Source organism: Vicugna pacos, chromosome 1, assembly GCF_048564905.1.
Source record: "Vicugna pacos chromosome 1, VicPac4, whole genome shotgun sequence".
In the NCBI taxonomy this organism is placed as follows: Eukaryota; Metazoa; Chordata; class Mammalia; order Artiodactyla; family Camelidae; genus Vicugna; species Vicugna pacos.
Genome location: NC_132987.1, coordinates 57670309 through 57690318, shown reverse-complemented (window position 1 = coordinate 57690318; position 20010 = coordinate 57670309). Strand labels below are relative to the sequence as shown.

Below are 20010 nucleotides of genomic sequence, written 5' to 3'. Positions count from 1 at the left end.
ATTGAACTTCTGGTTTCCCATGCCCCTAACTTACTTTTCTTCTATACTTGCTATCACAGTAAGCTATGTGACTTCAGACTCAGTTGCTCAAAACTAAAATCTATAGATCCTCTCTTCCTCTTTTTTGATTAGTCTTCAAGTCCTGCTAGTTCTTAACTCCAAATCCATCTGCTTAGATTTCTCCTAGGATCATCTCAGTACAGGCTACGACTACCTTATGCCTGGACATGTTCACCTACCTAGCCTCCCATCTTTCAGTTTGTCCATCTCCAATGCATTTATTGTTAAAAAATAAATCAACTATCTTTTAAAAATTAAATACAGGTTTTTAATTCAACTGTGGAAAACTTTTCTGTTTTCCAACGGTGCCAAAATAAAATGCAAACTCCTTGAGATGAGGCCCACGGCTCCTGCAGAATCTGACTCGCCTGTCTCTCCAAAGGCACCTCAGACTTCTTTATCACAGAACTCCTACACTCTTCACAGTGGCCATATTTCTGTCCTTTGAACTTTCCCAAGCGTAAGTGTCTTCATTTTCCTAGAGTACTTCCTCCACAGCCTTGTGTATCTGTCTCTCATCATTTTCATCTTTCAAGTCTTGAGTGACATGGTTAGCCAACTTGACAACAAATTCATGTTTTGCATTCTTCTCCATCCTTGTTATCCTCACTGGTCCCTCAAACTCCCTGGGATCAAACATGAATTTAATTACTTACTATACCAGTCAGGGTTCTTGAGGGAGCGCAAACTTGGGTTAACCAATTTTGATATTGTAATGATTGCTTTTACCAAATCATGTTCTCATTTTTATGTAGTCTCACCTTTATGTAAGCACATAAGAAATGTATAATCAAAACCAATGCATTCTGTATTTGTCTTTATACTTCTACTTCAAAGCAAAAATCTGATCTCTCAATACCAGTCACACCTTATCAATGGAACTTAGCTTAGCTGCCTTAAAGTTGCTTCTCCTCGCCGTAAAAAGCAAAGACATGCTTTGCTTGCTTTGCTTGCTTTGCTTAGTTCAAGGTCATAGATTCAGGGCTGCTTGTGCTTATGGAAAACCATAACTTGTCCCTTTCCCTAAATGGTAGGACATGCTTCCCTCATCAGGCGTAGGTGGATGGTGTGGGCTGCTCTTGCTCACAGAAGACTGTGACTTAGCCCTCAGCTGGGGACAGCTGGGCTGCTTCGCATGCTTAGACAATTTCTGATCATCGTATGGAGACTGTGGTGGTCTGGTTTTCATTATCAATTGTTGGGAACACTATAACATTGCTCATGATTGTTGGAGGTTTAAATCAACCATTTGTGCTATCAACTGTATACTTCCTGTAAGAGTATAATGTTTCTATTTTTCAAGAACTGAAACTACTGATCTACATCTCTGTACGTACACCATGCCCCTTACTAGTTCTTATGATGTCTTTTACTTTGATTCTTTGTTTAACCATCCTCAATAAATACAGGAGCTTTGGAGGAGCTCAGGGAGTTGATCTCCAGCTCCCTCTCACTCTCTTGACTTGATAAAGTCTTGAGTAATTTTGTTCTTCAGCAGTGGGACTTTTGCGGGACAAAACCCACAATGAACAGAACCTGCAACTGGTGATCCCGATGTGATCACCGCTCACAGCTATGAGAACCCACAGTTTCTCTAGAGACACAACTGATGGGAACCATCTCTATCTCTATCTATCTATTGGTTGATCTAACTATCAATTGATCTAAGACAGCAAGAAAGAGAGGAGGGGGGAGGGGAGAGAAGGAAGGAGCAGAGATAGAGGAAGAGAGAGAGGGATTTAAAGAAATTAGCTTGTGAGATTGTGAGGGCTGGCAATTCTGAATTATATAGGAAAGGCCAGAAGCCTGGAAAATCAGGCCAGGTTTTTGTGTTACAGTCTTATGATGAAATTCTTTCTTCTTCAGGAAATCTCAGTTTTTCTCTCCTAAGACCTCCAACTAATTGGATGTGTCCTATTCACATTATCAAAGGTAATCTCCTTTAAACTCAACTGATGGTAAAAGTTAATCAAATTTCTACCAAATACCCTCAAAGCAACATCTAGACTAGTGTTTGACAACATACCTGAGCTACGTACAATTAGCTATCATATCTACCTTTTCTCAGACTGTGGTTTTAGAAGAACCCAGGCTCAGACTGCGGTTACTAAATTATCCTGCGGTATGTGATTTTTCTCTAGCAACAGGAGGTCAAGGAACTGGCAGGAAAGAGTGTTGAATGTCTACTCAGATATTAAAAGAATCAAGGATACATCAACTACACTGAGAGACAGGAGAAACATTAGTTTACAGAACACGCTCTGGAGCTAGACCCCTCGTTGGGTTTTGAGGGGACCACATTACACGATTTAAAATGCTTGCATGAGTATTTGTTACATACTAAGTACTACATGTGTTTTCTGTGACAATAATTATGAAAATGAGGATGATGGTGATGATGATGATGATAAGACTTCAGTAAAGATGGAAAGCGAGTGATTCAAAAGAGAAAGTTTTCAATGAATAAGGCCACAGGATGATAGTCTTGTGGGAGCCACATGAATTATGCAGCCAGATAGTATGAGCCTGAGAGGAGCTGGAACTTATGAAGAAGGAAGGAGAAATTTTAGGTTATGATTTCCAAGGGGAGGCACCTGAATTTCCTAGAAAACAGATCTTAAGAAAGTGCTTTAGTGTTGAGATACATAGGAATGTGAGATATGCTAAAATTAGTCCTGATTATTTGTCAGAAAGAAAGATATTAGATTAAATGCTTAGCACAATGACTTCAGAATCATTGCTCTTATTCAAAGCTTTCTCTGTAGCAATTAGAGGAGGTACATATATGAATAGGATGGAATAGAACAGGAAGTCAGTGTTGGGTGTGTATATGGGTGTGTACGTAGTTGTGTGTGGAGAGATTCACATATACAGAAACAGCATAAAGGAATGGCTCTTTCCACATCTGTCTCAAGTAATTAGTTGCTGTCATTACTATATTTTAAAAATAAAATTAAAATAATATTATTTTCAATTTACATCTTGCTCTTGCATTTAATAGTATGTCTTGATAATTTCACTATGTCATTAAATGTTCTTCAAATTTACTATTTTGTTGCGAATGCAATGTATTATACCACTATTTCACAATATCATTAAACAATTTTGTTCTTTCCCATACAGAATCTTATAACTGATGATAAATAAATGCCATTATTTAAATTCTGATCATATCTGCAGGATAACTTTTTCAGTAGTTTAAATTGTTTCCAATGTTTTTGGTTAAAAATTATTTTATTTTTATGTAATTTTGACCACTAGGGAGGTTGAAATTTTTTTGAAATTTTATTTCATATGTTTAATAATTTATATTTCTTTTTTTGAATTTATATCTTTTGGTTGGTTATTATCCACCTGGAGAGTTAGGGTATTTTTTATTGATGTAAAAGAGATATTTGCATATTGATTATAGTAACGTTATCACCTGTATATGCATTGCAAATATATATTTTAGGCTGTGTTTTTCTTTTGAATATCATCTATGAATTTTTGATTATCCAGTCAAAGTTAGTGATGTTTTTACTTACTTGCATACTTAGTAGATACTTTCTATCCTATAAGATAAAGGCAGAAGTAATTTAGAAAGATGACTAAAGATAATTTTTGAGACATATTTTTAAATTATATTTATTAGATTAGTGTAATATTTTTACAAGAAAAAAACAAGTAGATCAATGAAATGCAACAGTGAGGTCAGAAAAAAGACCCACATATTAGCATTTTACATTAGTGGAGAAAGTGTAGACTATTCAAAAATACTGATTACCTATGTGGAAAAATAGATTCATACTTAATTTTGTATTCAAAAATAAATTCCAGATAGAACTAATATCCAAATGGCAATAACAAAAAAAATCCAAATTATTAGACGAAATTACAGTGAAATTTATCATCATCCTGGGATAGAGAAATCTTCCTAAATATGCACAAAAATAAATTTATTAAAGAAAAGACTGATGTTTACATCAAAATTTAAAACTTGGATATAGGGGAAAAAACCCTATGAATTGCCGTGTTTTCTCTCCTAGCTTATATTTCTTTCTCTGTAGGTTTCTACTGTATTAATCTAATGACCCTTTTCATTTTTCATTAAGTTTTGAAAGATGAATGTTTTCTATCTTCATTCATTTTTTACAAAAATTTTATGTTCTTTATTTTGGGGGAGGGGGAAGTAATTAGGTTTACTTATTTATTTATTTTTGGAGGAGGTACTGGGAGTTGAACCCAGGACCTCATGCATGCAAAGCATGCACTCTACCACTTGAACTATACCCTTCCCCCTGTTCATTCATTTTTAATCGTAATTAATATTTCTTAACATGTAAATTAAAAAAAAAACTTTAAGTATACAACATTAGCTGAGCAAAATGTGAATCTCGTATTCCATGGCCCCAAGCCACCACTTGTCTATCCTTCCTCAGAGGTACATGTCCAGCACAAATAGCTTTGTATGGATTCTTGTGGCACCCTTCTATGAGTTGATATTTGTATACAAGTAAATTAAATACATATTTTTTTAAAAACTGGAAACATGCAACTTTCTTTTTAGATTAAAATTTTTAAAAAATTTTCTGCATCATTTCATACAGATGTACCTCTTTTTAATTATTATTGCATAGAATTCCATGGTATAATCCATCTTTAGTATAAAGTTTGAGTGAATACCCAGGGTTGCTCATAGACTTTCCAGGAACATGTTGGAATGGAGAAAGAAACTGATTTCCAGATTCTTCAGCTTTCAAGTGTACTTTTCCCTAAAACTGATTTGCCCGAGAATGCTCCTGTGATCGAACTGGTCTTCTTTCCTCTCTCTTTCACAATCAATCACCATTCCCCTATTTAACAGCTGAAAATCATTATTATTTACTATAATGTAACTGCCTCCAGATATAAAACATCTTGGAATGCAAACCAAAAGACAGCTGGAGAATGCTTAGCTTCTGGGGGAAAGGGCGAGGAAGAGCAAGGGACAGAAAGTTTCAGTGCTGAGAAGTTAACATTGATTTTCACCCAGACAACTGGAGTAGCTTAGAATTGGTATTCAGAAGTGAGATGGTTGTCCCCGGAGCAGGCGTTTATATGACTGTTTGAACTGAAAATGGAGTCAACTATTTTTGACACAAATATGAGAGCTAGCTTTGCTATTTGGATTATAAGACAGATGTTTTCCATAAATTGAATGTGAGAATTGATCGCACTTAGACTTGGATGAAAATATATTTAAAGCATGTGCACACTATTAAGAACATCAGAAATCATGTCTTTTGCAATGAAACTTTATGATTAAAATAAAGTCAATGTCATAGTTTCTCAAATTCTCTTAAGATACACTCATACAAAAATTGTAAAAATCATTGTCTCGTGATGCTCTCCTATTGATGGGCTTCCATCATTCCTTCCCTCCGCTGATGCTTACTGAGCACCTACTGGCTGCCAAATAACTTTTAAAATCTGGAGGCACATCAGTGAATAACAATATACAAATCATCCAAGTAATCGAACCAAAGCTCAGTCAAACAACAATCCAGTTGAAGGAGACAGAAAATAAATACACAACTTCATAAAGCATAAAATATACACCTTGTTGGATGGTAATGATGCTGCTCAGAAAAGGCTCAATGAAAAGCCTATATTTGAGTAAAGGTTTGAAAAAGCTGAGGGGATATATGATGAAGCACAGGCAGAGGGGACAGTAAGTGCCTGGACCCCATGCCAAGTTCATGTTTGGGGGTCTGGAAGATTTAAAAGGAGGGTACATAGTCTTGAGAAGTGTGAGCCAGGAGAGCTTTGATAGGTGAGGTGAGAAAGGTAAGGGGAGAGCGCATTAGGAGGAAAGAAATGAGGGCTAAAACTTAGGTTGATTTAAGGTTTATAAGTTATTGTAGAAGTCCTGGCTTTAACCATGAGCGAGATGGGAAGCCAGTGGAAAATTCTAAGCAGGAAAGAGACAAGATCTGACTTTCATTTCAAAAGAATCGTCTTACTTGCTCTATTGAAAGCAGACCATGGGAGATGAGTAAAAGTCAGGAGACCAGTTAAGAGACTGTGTCATCCATTCAGGTAAGAGATGATGGAGGCTCAGACCAGAGGAGGAAGAATGGAGAAGGTGAGAGATGATTGGGTTCTTCATCCATCTTTAAAGTACAGCTGTAATAGGACTATATGAATTGCTGACAAATAGGATGGAGGGGATGTGAGAAAGTGGTTTCACATAATGACTTCTAGGATTTTGGTTTGAGCCACTGGAATAATAGTCATTGAGCTCTAGAAGATTAAAGTGAGAACAGGCTTGGAAGATGAGATCAAGGATTGGTTTTTCAAGTTATGTGTGAGGTGTATGTTAGATATGGAAAAAGAGGTGTCAACAGGCAGATGGATATATAAGTCTGGAAGTCAGAGGAGGAATCTGAGCTAGAAATAGAAATTGTCAAGTGGAGAGTAGTGGATGTTGAGTCAGGGAACCAAGAGACCAGAGGAGGTCACCAAGTGTGAGAATAGACAGAGAAGAGACCTTAGAACCAAGAAATGAGATCAGTCTGTGTGTCATCGAGGAAGAGAGAAAGTGTGACGTCTAGGAAAGCAAGAGAAGAAAGTTCTTTCACTTTGACATGTCTCTCATTTTTCACCCATTTTTTTTAATGAAGCAATGAATATATATTTTTGTGCACATATGTGACTATTTCCTGAAGATTGAGTCCAAGAGTAGAATTAGTATGTCAAAAATATGTGCATTTAAAATGTTTTTAGATTCTGCCAAACTGCCTTCCAAAACTGCTTCACCAATTTATCACTCTACGAGAGTGTTTGAGAGTGCCTCTTTCCCCACGAGACTACACATTCTTGCTACTATCAAACTTTACAAATAAATAAAAATTATCTTGTTTTGATTGTAATTTGTATGTTTCCTTATCAGTGTTAAGTCTGAGCATCTTTTTTTAAATCACTTTATTGGCCATTTATATTTCCTAAATGAATCTGATACAGATCATTTGCCCATTTTCTGCTGACTTGTTTTCTTAATGATGTGAAGATGTAAAAGCATTTGTATATTCAGAATGTACTTTCTAGTCTATCACTTGTTGTTTAATCTTGTTATGGTGTCATTCATCACAGAAAAATTGGAAATTTTCACGTAGTCAACTGTGTCAAACCTTTTCTTTATGACTCTGGGATTGTGTTTTGCTTAGATTTTCTACAACATATGGTTATAAAAACTATCCTGCATTTTCTCCTTAACGCTTTTATAGTTTGCTTTTTATACTTACCTCTGAGGGCCATAAGGAGTTTATACTGGTAGATAGCTTGAGGTTGAAAAATACCTATGTTTTCCAAACGCATAACATATCTTGGCAACAGCATTGAATACTTGCTCTCTTTTTTCCCCACTGATTTGAAATGTCACTTTAATCATCAGCTGAATTTCAATATTTTTTCACCATTCAGTTGCTGGACTCTGTGTGCTGTTCAATCTGTCTACTCATTTATTTCTGCATAATTTTATATATTTAATGACTATTATTTTATGATTTTTTAAACATATCTGAAGCAAGTCCTTTATCTTATTTTTGTGTGTTGTTTGCCTTTAGTTTATGAAGAGGTGGTTGGTTTCACATTTTCTTTTTCATATAAACATTAGAGCCTATTTATAAGATTTAAATATAAAACAAACAAAAATCTTCGGGGATTTTGCCTGCGATTTTGTTGAATTTATAGCCAAACTTGGGAACAGTGTGCACATTTATAATAATGAATCTTCCTTTAACAAGCACAGTATATCTCTTCCTTCTTCTGTATTACTTCATAGGGTTCTATAATTTTCTTCAGGTTAAACTTATTCCTAGTTAATTTATGGGTTTTCCTAGAACTTTATGAGGAAAAATATTTTGAAAGGGTGCTCAAGAGGAGGGCCTACCTCAGACTTTAATATTTCTAGTTCTGTTGACTGGCCTCCAATATTCACATAACATACACCATAATTAAAATATGTCTTTGGGTTAATTTTAGTTTTATTTTTCCTAGGTCAGTACTTCTCAAATTAGAGCTGATAGCATAATAAAATGGACCACTAGATGGCAGAATAAACCGTCTTTTCTAGACTGGTGTAACCATTTTTAGAAAAGGAATTCTTGATTTACAACCCCAATGAGAAGAATAAATTATTTTGTAGTCCACAACACACCAGCACACACTGGCAATAATATTGTTCTAAAAAGATCGACGTTAAACAGATCAATGACCCCTACTTCAAAACAATTGCCATAAACTATACTTTATTAAATTCCTCATATAAACGTATGTTTTTTTATTATTTTCTAATTCCTCTTCCTTATTCCACTGCAGAACTGTGGGTATTCTATAGAGTTCACTTTTTGATCTTCTGCTTTGATTTATTCCTCTTGTTTTTCTTCATCTAAGTAATTTATCTACTGCAGAGTTTTAACCATCAACTCTGTGTCCCGAACCCCTGAACTTCATTTATGACTTTGAACTCAATTTCATCCTCAAATATGACATCTTTAATAATGGACTGACATGTCCCATAGGCTATCTGAGTCCTATTCCTGCAGGATACATAGGTTGCTACATTTACCTCCCTCAGTGACTTCTTGACCAATTTATCTCCAGCAACAAATTGTATCCAATTAGTGGACTGTGAAATCAGTTTAATTATTTGCATCCAGCAATATAAAAAAATTAATGTAGTAGAAAAATGACAAGAGTGCAAAGCCCACAGTGTCAGCTAAATATAGGCATATATAGGAATAAGTGCGCTGCATTGTGATAAAAATGTAATTTTTTACTATGGGTTGCAATCAAAAAAGCTTGAAAAAGAAAAAAAAAATGCCCCTGTTAGAACCTCTCAGACTTCATCTTACCTAATATACTGGAGGATCCTTAGGTTCCCCTTTCTGAAATACACCGTGTCACTTTATAGACTAGCCTTCGGTCTTTGCACAAATACTAGGTGTATTTGCACAGATGTCCTACTCTATGCTTCTGGGTGCAGGGGACCATGATATTTACTTAGACTTCACCTTAAACTCTTAGAAGTTCTAGCCTCTCTATAGACGCTTACGTGTATCTAGCTCTCCCATCTGTTCCACCATAATGAGCTTCAGAGTCCAGCTTGCTGCCCTGCAAGCCCAGCTGTATGCAGTGTCTTTGCCTGACTCTTTTGCAAGAGCAGGTTTAAACCTTATTCATGCTGAAATTCCATTGGAAGTCTACACGTAAGTCTCACTGTCACTTAAAGGTGAACACATTTGTAACTTAGCTCATCTTCTTTGTCCCAAATCAGCTCATAGCTTAATTTTTACGGTATTAATAATTGTATCTATCCTTTAATTACTTAGGCTTCAGATCTTAAAATGAGTATGAGATTACATGCTAAGAGCATTAACTTTCAACTCAAAGTAATCTGGCTTTGAATATTAACTTTTTCTCTGTGTCTTTATCCAAATTACTTAGCATTTCTAATTCTCAGACTTCCTCATCTACAAAATGGAAATAATAGTAATACTATCTATGTTAATAATATCTATGTTAAAGAGTCATTGAGAAGATTAATGGTGTAGCACTTTCAAAGCACTTAACACAGTGGCTTTGTCTGCCTCCAGGACACTTGTGACCCCAGAATGTGTTGTTTGTTATCAGTCTGGAGGTTCCTACTTTTCTTTGTCTACCTTCGGACCCCCGTTGTTCACAAGATGTGTGGTTTCCTGCCATTTGGCCCATGGCCCCCCTTTCTCTGCTCATATTAGCTTATCTGCCTGCTCTAACAGATCCGCTTTTCCTCATTATGAATTTCATGTTTTAAATGGAAAATGGAAAAAATCAGAGCCTAAATGTTGGAAAACTACTCTTCAGTGACTCAAGGATCTCTTTTCCCAAATAGTTGATGTATTTTGGAAAATTTAAATTATCTGGTTCCTTGACTGCAATATTGTGATTTATAAGAAATGTATTTGATCATTTAGATAACTAAAATATATTTCTCATATATATGTCATCTTTGTCCACAGTTCCTAACTCACAGCTCCTAATACTCTGGGCATTTCCTAAGTGTTGGAGTGATAAAGCTGTCTTTGTTATATGAACGAGGTGACTTTTGGAACACAGGGTCGGAACTTTCAGTAGCACCTTTTGTCTCCCAGGAGGTGAGAGAAGCTGGAGGTTGAATCAATTCCCAGTGACCCATGATTTAATCAATCGTGACTATTAATAAGGCCTCTGTAAAAACCCAAGAGGACAGGACGTTGAAAGTTTCTGGTTTGCGAACACCTAAAGATTAGAGAGAATGGTGTCCATGAGAGGGCACGGAAGCTCCATGCTCTTTCCCCATTCCTCACTCTACGCATCTCCTTCAGGGTGTTCCTCAATCATCTAGTAAGTAACACGTTTCTCTGAGTTCTGCAAGCCACTATAGCAAATTAATCCAACATGAGGAGGTGGGGTCATGATGTGAACAAAAAATACTGCAAACCATATCAGTAAACAAAGAATGCTGAAGCCATCGAGTCATCTACGGCTGCCGCCACCCCCCAGTGAAAACAAGCCTGCAGCCCAGCCTTTGCAGCCACTCACAATGGTGCACCCTGAGGGGACTCAGAATAATAAAGGACAAGATACTGGCCCTAGGCAGCTAGGTGCTTGCCAAATGAATGAATTCAATGAGCCTGAATGTTTGCTTCCTCTCATACATAGAAAAGCGCTCAATTCTTTAACTTGAGACGCCTGATTCTTAGTTAACAAGCAATCTTCTAATGTTCCAACTACCTGGTCTTTGTTGTAAAGCTCCTGTGTATCCTAGCTCCTCCCCTACCTCTTGGAAGCAGTCCCTTAGCGTATCTGAGAGGCTGTCATCCCGGGCTCGAAGGGGTTCAAGTCCTCAGAAACGTCCGCCAAATAAAACGTAACTCTCAGCTTTCAGGCTGCGCATTTATTTCAGTCGACAATGGGAACCACTGATTTATAGCCAGTAGGTCAGCAGCACAGGTAAGAAGCCTGGAGCTCTTGACTGGCCTTTGAAGTGAGAAGGGAGTGGGTGCGCAGTTCTGCAGGGCTGAGCCCTCAACCTGTGGAATCTGATGCTATCTCTGAGTCAAGAGTGTCAGAATTGAATTCCGGGATACCCAGCTGGTGTTCTGAGAGTTGCTTGTTGGAGGTGTGGGGATCCCCCCCCCGCTCCCCCTGCCCCATTATTACCCATGCTGAAAACGGCCTCAGAACACCAAAGATCGACATTCTCATGATATTCTGGCAAGAGCATACCTTCACTGTAGTAGAAAAAGAAGCTTGAGCTATGGAGGCGCTGTCCCCTGTTTTAATCCTATATCTAATGCAGGGCCTTGTGTGGTGCTCAACAATATTTATTGCGGGAATGAGTAAATAAATGCAAGGAATCAAGTCCTAACTTTGCTAATTAATATCCTGAACTTAATCAAGTTATTTAACGCTAGAACTTAATTTTACTCTTCTCTAAAATGGGGAAAGACTACTTACATTTTTGTCATCATGTAAAATTGTGAAGGAAAAGCCAGGCTGGGCTAACAAGATAACTCGCAAATCTAAGTTTTGGAATACTGATCTGAGTTCTGCTAGACTAACTTGTAAATCTAGGTTAATTAGTGTTGGTTTGCTGTTCATGTTTTTTGCTAGCCAGCTGGGTTTTCAATGATACATATCTGGCTTTGGAATGTTGGTTTGCTGCCTCCCTGCCTCCACTTTTGTGATGATAATGCTGCTAAAGCTGTTCCATGCCTATTGGCTGAATACCCCAAGCTTGTACTTTATCCTATAAAACCTCATGTGCATGTCTTGGAGGTGCTCAGAGCTTCGGAGCAGAAGCCTCTCTGAGCCCACCGGCGTAATACATCTGAGTACTCCAACCCTCCGAGTGGTGCTTGTTTCTTGACTGGCCTGTCATTTCCATAACAAAATGAGAACTTTATGAAAGCGTATGACACATAGGAAGCATGCTGTGTACTGGCCTCCTCCTTCCTTTTCTTAGTGGAGTAATAAAACTTATTTATCCAAATGCCCAGGTTATCCAGTTTTACAGATTTTATTGTTTTGGTAAGGCTAGAGTTGTATAGGATAGATGGTAATTTAAATCTGTAATTTAAGCTGTGACTACTACTGCTAGCTCTAGAAGGGATTTTAGTCCATCTTATCTTATTGCTTCATTTTATAGATGAGGAAACTGAGGCACAGAAAAGGGAAGTATCTTTCCCAAGTTCTCGCAGCAAGTTAATGACTGCAGTGGAACTACATTCCAGATTTCTTAGTTTCCCAGCACAACACAAGATATTTTTCTTTCTTTCTCCCTTGCTTCTGCTTCTTTATCTCTCTTTCTCTCTCTCTCCTCTCCCACTTCCTCTTTGCCTCCCTTTACTCTAACAGGCAGCTTTCCAAGGCTACAGTCAGATGATCATTGGCCAAGAGGAATTCATTGGAGAAGACGGACAGCAGGCAAAGTTAAGACACAGCATCTGTTAATGTTTTATTTTCATGTTAAACATCAGCTAGAGATTTAGGGCGAGCCCTCTGGGGTGGCCAGAGTCGTGCAGCTCACATGCAATGCATGCCATCCACTCTGGCCTTTGAGACACTGGAGCACAGATGGGCAGCTGCGGGGAGTGCAATAGTCAATCAAATAGCAAATCTCTGGTGTGGTTCAGGATCTGGATCCCTGTTCTGAGCAATCAGATTGTGGAATCTGACTGCTCCATTTCTCCAGATGTCACCGGCACCTGTGTTTAATAAATATTTACCCTTGCATTGGTTAAGTATTTGGATATTTCATTAGCTGATTTTTCAAAGTATTTCATATTTACTGGTATTTATCTCCATTGTTTGAACTATGTGTCCCCAGGTAATATGTTAAAAAAAAAGTTTTATATATAAAATAGTTTACCAATAAGTATTTCTCTCCATTAAAAAATTCATTTTCTTGTAATTGTATTGCTCTTTTAACTGAAATATGTTTTGTTTATTTAACCAATTCCCCACTTCAGATTTTTCCAGAAAATCTTGGAATCTGGTAAAAAGGTGTTTGTAAAAAAAAGAAGTAAAGTTGACTTCACCTTTAAATTTTAACTTTTCAATTTTAAAATAGTTTATTTTGAATGTGTAGATACAATCAGTATTATCTTTTTGAGAATTTATAATTTCACTGGGAAGTGAAATTTGTTGGACCCAAGGAAGTGGAATTCATTACGTTTTAAAATGTCAGTCAGTCATTCATTTGATTGTTTATGGGGCGTTTCTTATTTTCCAGCCCTATGTTTGCGCATTTTTTACTGTCTTATAAAAAGGCTTCATAATAGATACTATTAGCCCCATATTCCAAATGAATTAACTGACATTTAAAGGGGCCCAGGTCACATAATGAATTAAAGTCAAGGCTGAGATTCAATCCGGAGTATTTGGGCTTCTCTCATTGTCCCATGAAGTCTCGATAAACTAATGACAGTTAGTAGTAACACAGCTAAATAGCACTGATGTAGCTGTGGCCACCTGTTAGACACCATCACAGACAGTGTCGGATTTTTTTTCACATCACACACAGTTAAGTATTATAACAATCAGAAGTCTCAGCTCATATTTATTTAGTGTAGAGAGATGTTAATATTTTTAATCTCAGTCTGTTTGATTCTAAATTCCATACTTTCTAGGGGTTCTTAATCAGGAATGTGTGGATAGACTTCAAGGGGTCCATTGACCTGGAACCGAAAAAAAACGGTCATTTTCATTCTAATCTTTAACTAAAATTTAACATTTTCTTCAACTATGAAATGATGACAAGAAAGAAAGAAAGGAAAGAAGGAATCACAGTAGTATTGAAGGCCCAAGGCACCAAAGGTGTCTAGTGTATAAACACGGTTAAGATTCAAAACTTCCGTACTGTCTCTCAAAAGAGTTATTAAATCCCTACCATAGCACTGGGTTTCATCATACATCAAAAGAAAAAATTACTCCAAGGGAGCTCAGAGATTTGTGAAGGAAATGGACGTGAACATAAATATATGTATAGCAGTTAAAGGTCATACAAGGTGGTGAGAGAAGAGAGAAAAACACCAGCGTTACCCAGACAGCCTCTCAGGAATAGAAGCCCCCAGAAGACGTTTCTTAAAAGAAAAGCTACATGAACTGCATCATCAAGAATAGGAACTCATCTTTCAACAACAGTTCAGGCAATGAGTAAGAATTCTTGGTAAAAAGAATAACTTGTGCGAAAGCACTAAAATTTGAGAGGCAGGCTGCATTTGGAGAACTCAAAACATCTCAGGACGAGTGGGATGCACGGAGAATGTCAGGGAGTGTCAGAGGCGGAGGCGACAAACCTGTAAGGGACCGCGGTGGGCGGACCGTGGTGAGGGGACCGTGGTGAGGATCACGCTGCCGCAACAAGGTGCTGAGTCCATGGAAGAGGGGGAAAGACTTGGGAAGGATCTACATGCTCTGAGAATGAGCAGCGTGTTTAACCATTAAGTGATTGGGACTGAACTCTATACACCGTCAGTATTCCCTGACTACAAGGGCTGCTTTGCCTCAGACCCGCCTTAAACATCAGGTACTTCATTTCTTAGAGATGCTGCGGAGAGAGGCGAGGTCGACGAGATGCCCAGTAACATGAGCCGCAGCTGCTTTGTGTGGGGTCTGGGGCTCTGGAATTTTAACCAGATGTTATGACACAGCCTCAGATTGTTTTTCTTCTGAGTGTAGTTCTCACTTTATTCCGTTCACCCAGACCTGCAGCTGGGAACAGAGGTTGGAAACGAGAGGGCTCGTATGGGTTCGAAGGGACGTAAAAGGAAGGAGACGAAAGCGGCGGCGCTCGGAATCCTGACTTCTGCTGCAGAGACTAACGTAGCTCTTCGCGCACTGCTCGGAGGAGAGGAGTCCACAGCTTCAGCTGCAAAAAAAAACAAGCGACATTTGCCAAAACTGTTGAGCAGCACTGGTGAGACTAAAGTTGGGATGGGAGGGGCTTGTGTGTTAATGGTGGCCAGTGATAAAATTTATTACAATAACAGTCACTGGGCCCTTTCTGCGTGTCAAACACTATGCTAAACATTTTGCAAACATGAGCTCATTTTTTCCTTACAGGAATCCCATGAGGTAGGAATTACTTTTCTCATTTTACCGATCAGAAAGCTGTGCTTAGCGAGCTTAAGTAGTTTCTCAGACTTCACCCTACAGTCCACCTGTGCAGGAGCCAAGATTTATATGCAGGTCTGGTTGCCTCCAAGCCCCTGCTCTGTAAAAAGGCACTTTCATTTAGTGGAAGGAGCACTTTTTAAGGAGTCGGTCTAGATCTAACTTCTCACTCTGCCACTTGATTCGCTGTGAAATCTGGGGTAAGTGATTTACTCTGTTTCTTGGCTTCTTTATATGCAAAATGGGATTAATAATTTTACTTACTGCAGATATTGTTGTGGAAACCAAATGAATTCCTGTACATAAAAAGGGTTTTCGATGTGATCAAATTCTATGTCAAAGAATTTCCATTATTTTTATTTACCTATCTCCAAGCCTCAGTTTTCATTCCTCTTTAAATTTGGGATAATAGTGGTCCTGCATAGCGCACGTGGATGTTGGAAGAAACAACCAAGATGATCTATGAGGAAGTACTTTATAAACTGCAAAGCATTGAACAAATGAGGTAATGTGCAAGCAATCACCTTATAATTCTAATGGGCTGTAAAGGATTACAGTGATTACTGTCAGTTCCTCGGAGACTAATAACATGTATCACTAGTTAATATTCTTTCGCTTTTATTAGGTTCTTTAGATTGCTGTGGCATATATTTTCCAAGTCACTTGGCATAGAACTTCCTCCCAGCCAGCTCTCCCACTCCCAGACCCTCTGCCGCTATAAAACAAGATGACGCCAGCGTGAAAGTAGCAGCGTGTTCTTTGAATGACCTGCCAAAGTCAGAGCCTCATGTCTTACATATCCTAAGATCTGCACATGCATTAATACTGTAAAAGAGGTTTTGTGAAAGAGACAAATACAAACACCATGAGGTCACTTCTTCCAGAGAATAACAGGATGCAGACTCTTGGAAGGAAATAGTATAAATGTCCTTTTGGAAAATTTTGTCTCTGAGTACAGAACACATTATAAATTTTTCCAGAACCCTCCAACATACAGTACATCAAACAGTGTGCCTTTTCTTTTCTTTCCTTTATTTCTCTCTCTCTCTCTTTAAGGAGTTCTATTTTCAGAGAAAGGAGGAAAAGCTGGGAGGAGTTTCTAGTTACTAAGGATTTCCAACATCACTTTCTGTTCTTCAGGCTCCAGTCTGTTTGCAGAGAGAGCAGTCTGATCAGTCCAGGATCAAGGTCCCAGTCCCACTTTGTCAGCTGGGTGAGTAGTTCAGTTTTTCAACCCTCTTCATCTGCCAAGGAGGGCAGTGGGACATGCAGTTAAATAAACACTGACGTGGAAATCAGGAGATTTGCAAGTAATTGCAGGATGACAAAATAACTTCAAATGATGTCTACTAAATTTCTAACACCACTTGGCAGAGGCTCACTAAACAGTTGTTGAATTATAAAATGTATATATATGTATATATGTATGTATATACATAAAATACTCAGCAGTCAGCAAAATTTCAATGGCGGCATCATTGTACCGATCTGATTGTTGTACTTCTAGACTGCTGGTGGTGCTAGCCATGGTGTAGCCGCTTGTTCTGGGAACAAAAGAATGACTCCAGAGGAGGTATAAGAACTGTGAGCTGAACTCAGGTCTGTTGCCTCCACTAGACTATGTGAGTGAATTGGCCTGTCTCAGCCTCAGTTTCCCTATCTATACATGAAGCAGTTAGACTAGATAATCCCTAATAAACCTTCCAGCTCTGTGAGTCTACTCTATATAACACAGCACGTAACAATTTAGGAATTCTGGACTTGGAAAGAATTTTCTGTAAAAATTCAATGCTAAGTCCCCAATCCAGAAAAAAAAAAAAATCAAACACATAAAAAGTCATATGATCTCTTATTACAGCCAGTAGTGCCATAATTTCCTTTGGTGTCTTATCTGAGAGCTTGGCTGCTTGGTTAACTTTTGACTATATATCCAAAAACACTAAGTGGCTAATTGACATCTTTTACTCTTACCTCATACCCTGGGTAATTAATTTTCTTTTTTCTAAAGCCTCATAGACTGCAACTGTCGATCTTCAGTCTTTTATTTAGACCAATGATTTTCATTCATGACTGCACATTAATGTCATCTGCATAGCACTTAGAACATAAAGATGTCCAGTCCCCATTCTTAGTGATTCTGATTTAATCGGTCTGGCTTGATTGAGGTGGAGTCCAGTTATCTTTTTTTTTTTTTTTTGAAGCTATCCAAGTGATTCTACTAAGTAGTCAGGGTTGAGAACAACTAACCTAGAGTAGTGTCACTTAAATTTTAAAGTGCAAACAAATCACCTGGGGACCTTGTTTAAATGCAGATTCTGATTCTACAGGTTTGAGGCAGGATCTGAGATTTTATATTTCCAATAAACTACCAGGTGATGATACTTTGACCTTTGCCATTAGAAGTGTGGTCCAAGGACCAGCAACATTAGAATCTCTGAGGAGGATGTTAGAATGCAGAATCTCAGGCCCCATCCCAGACCTATTGTATTAGATTTCTCTAGAGAAACAGAATCAATAGGAGATATATAGGTATAAAGAAATTTAAAGAAAAAAAAAAAGAAGAAGACAAATGAACTTAAATATAAAACAGAAACAGACTGACAGACAAAGAATACAGACTTGTGGTTGCCGGGGGGGAGGTGGGTGGGAAGAGAAAGATTGGGAGTTAGAGATTGGTAGATACTGACAGGTATATATAGAATAGATAAACAAGCTTAAACTGTATAGCACAGGGAAATATATACAAGATCTTGTGGTAGCTCATGGGGAGGAAGAATATGGGAATGAATATGTGTATGTTCATGTAAGACTAAAAAGTTGTGTTGTGCACCAGAAATTGACACAGCATTGTAAACTGACTATAACTCAAATAAATAAATAAACGAATACATAAATAGATAAATAAATAAATATTAATTATGAGGTATTGGCTCATGTGATTATGGAAGGTCACAATCTCAAGGTGTACAATGGGCAAGCTAGAGACCTAGGAGAGCCGATAGTGTAGTTCCACTCTGATTCTGAAGCCCTGAGAACCAGGATTGCAGAGGGTGTAGTTCTAGTCTAAATGACACGCTTGACACTCAGGAAGAGCTGATGTTTCAGTTTGAGTCAGCAGGTAGGGGAAAAGCAAATGTCCCAGCTCAAGGCAGTCAAGGCTGGAGGAGTTCCCTCTTACTCTAGGTGGGTCAGCCTTTTTGTTCTATTCAGGCCTTCAAGTGATTAGATGGGGCCCACCCACAGTAAGGAGGGCAGTCTGCTTTACTCAGTCTACTAATTCAAGTGTTATTCACATCCAGAAACACCCTGACATGACCAGAATAATATTTGAACAAATGCCTGGACACCACATGGCCCAGTCAGGTTGACATATAAAATTAATTATCATACCTACTGAATCAGAATATGTGCATTAAATACATAAAGTATGAAAAACACTGCACTACAATAACACTTCTCAAACTTTTTGAACTGTTGACCCCTTTTAAACTTAAACATTACTGAGGATGCCAAAGTAGTTGTTTATATGGGTTATACCTAATGATATTTCCTATGTTAGAAATAAAAACTGAGGACTTTCAAGATATTTATTTATTAATTAGTTTCAAAAACAATAATAAACCCATTATATGTTAACATGAATAAAATTTTCATGAAAAATAACCATATATTTTAAAAGCAAAAATTATGAGAAGAAAGCATTATTATATGACTTTCCAAATCTCTTAAATGTCTGGTTTAATATAAAGCAGCTGGATACTCATACTTGCTTTTTAATTTAATGTTTGGCAATGTTGTATGTCATGTAGATTCTGGAAAACTCCACTCTCAGAAGATAAAGAGTGTAAAGGGCAAATAACATCTTAATATTATTGTAAAAATCTAACTTTGAACACTCTCTAAAAATGTCTCCTGGGCCTCCAGAGTTTCCAGGACTACCCTTTGAGACTGCTGTTCAAAAGAAACTCTAGAGAATCTATATAACTCCTTATAAAACAGTCAACCTCGGATCTCACCAGCAAACTGGCCACAATTCTACTGGAATGTAGGGTAATTACAGCACTTTCTGGAAGAAGTCAGCCCTTTTTTTTTTTTCAACAGCAAATTATGCAGTACTGCCAGCAGTTTCAAGGACCAATTATTAGAATGCTGTTCTGAAAGTTTACTAACTCCTCGCTCTACAGCAAGTTTTTCTCAACCTCAGCACCACTCATATGTTGAGCGGCATAATTTGTTGCTGAAGTGGGCTGTCCTGTGCAGTGTAGGAGGTCTCACAGCATCTTTGGCCTCTACCCACTAGATACTATCACCTTTTCCCCATTGTGGCTACCGAAAATGTCTCCAGACAGCATCAAATAGCCCCTGGAAGGCAAAATGATGCCTAGCTGAGAAGCACTGCTATAGACTAAGAGAAACAATGAGGGTGGTAACGGTAGGAGACAAGGTTTCTATTTCTGAGTTTGTGTTTTTGTGGATGATGGTGCCTTTAACAGGAATTGGAAATAAAGGAAGGAGAAGAGTCTTGAGAAAAGAGACAGTGAATTCAAGTTTGTGATGTTGACTTTGAAATATCCAAGGGCTCTCTGCATGGTTAGAACGTGGAGTGTTATCAAAGGAAATGCTCCCAAAACACTGGAAACACAGTTTCTCCAGAGTCCCAGAATAACTCCAAGACAATACCACATAATCAGATATGAAAAAGAAATTTTTAAGATTTTTTTACTGTGTTCAGGGCACCTCATAAGACCTCTTAAAAATAGTTGTTATTCTAGCAAATATGACCTTTTT

General features: G+C 37.8%; 1 non-coding gene across 1 annotated transcript; it reads right to left on the bottom strand.

The window, feature by feature from the left end:
• Positions 1 to 4263: 4263 nt before the first annotated feature.
• Positions 4264 to 4338, bottom strand: TRNAA-UGC (transfer RNA alanine (anticodon UGC)). The gene has a single exon. It is a non-coding gene; the product is annotated as a tRNA-Ala (tRNA).
• Positions 4339 to 20010: the final 15672 nt, after the last annotated feature.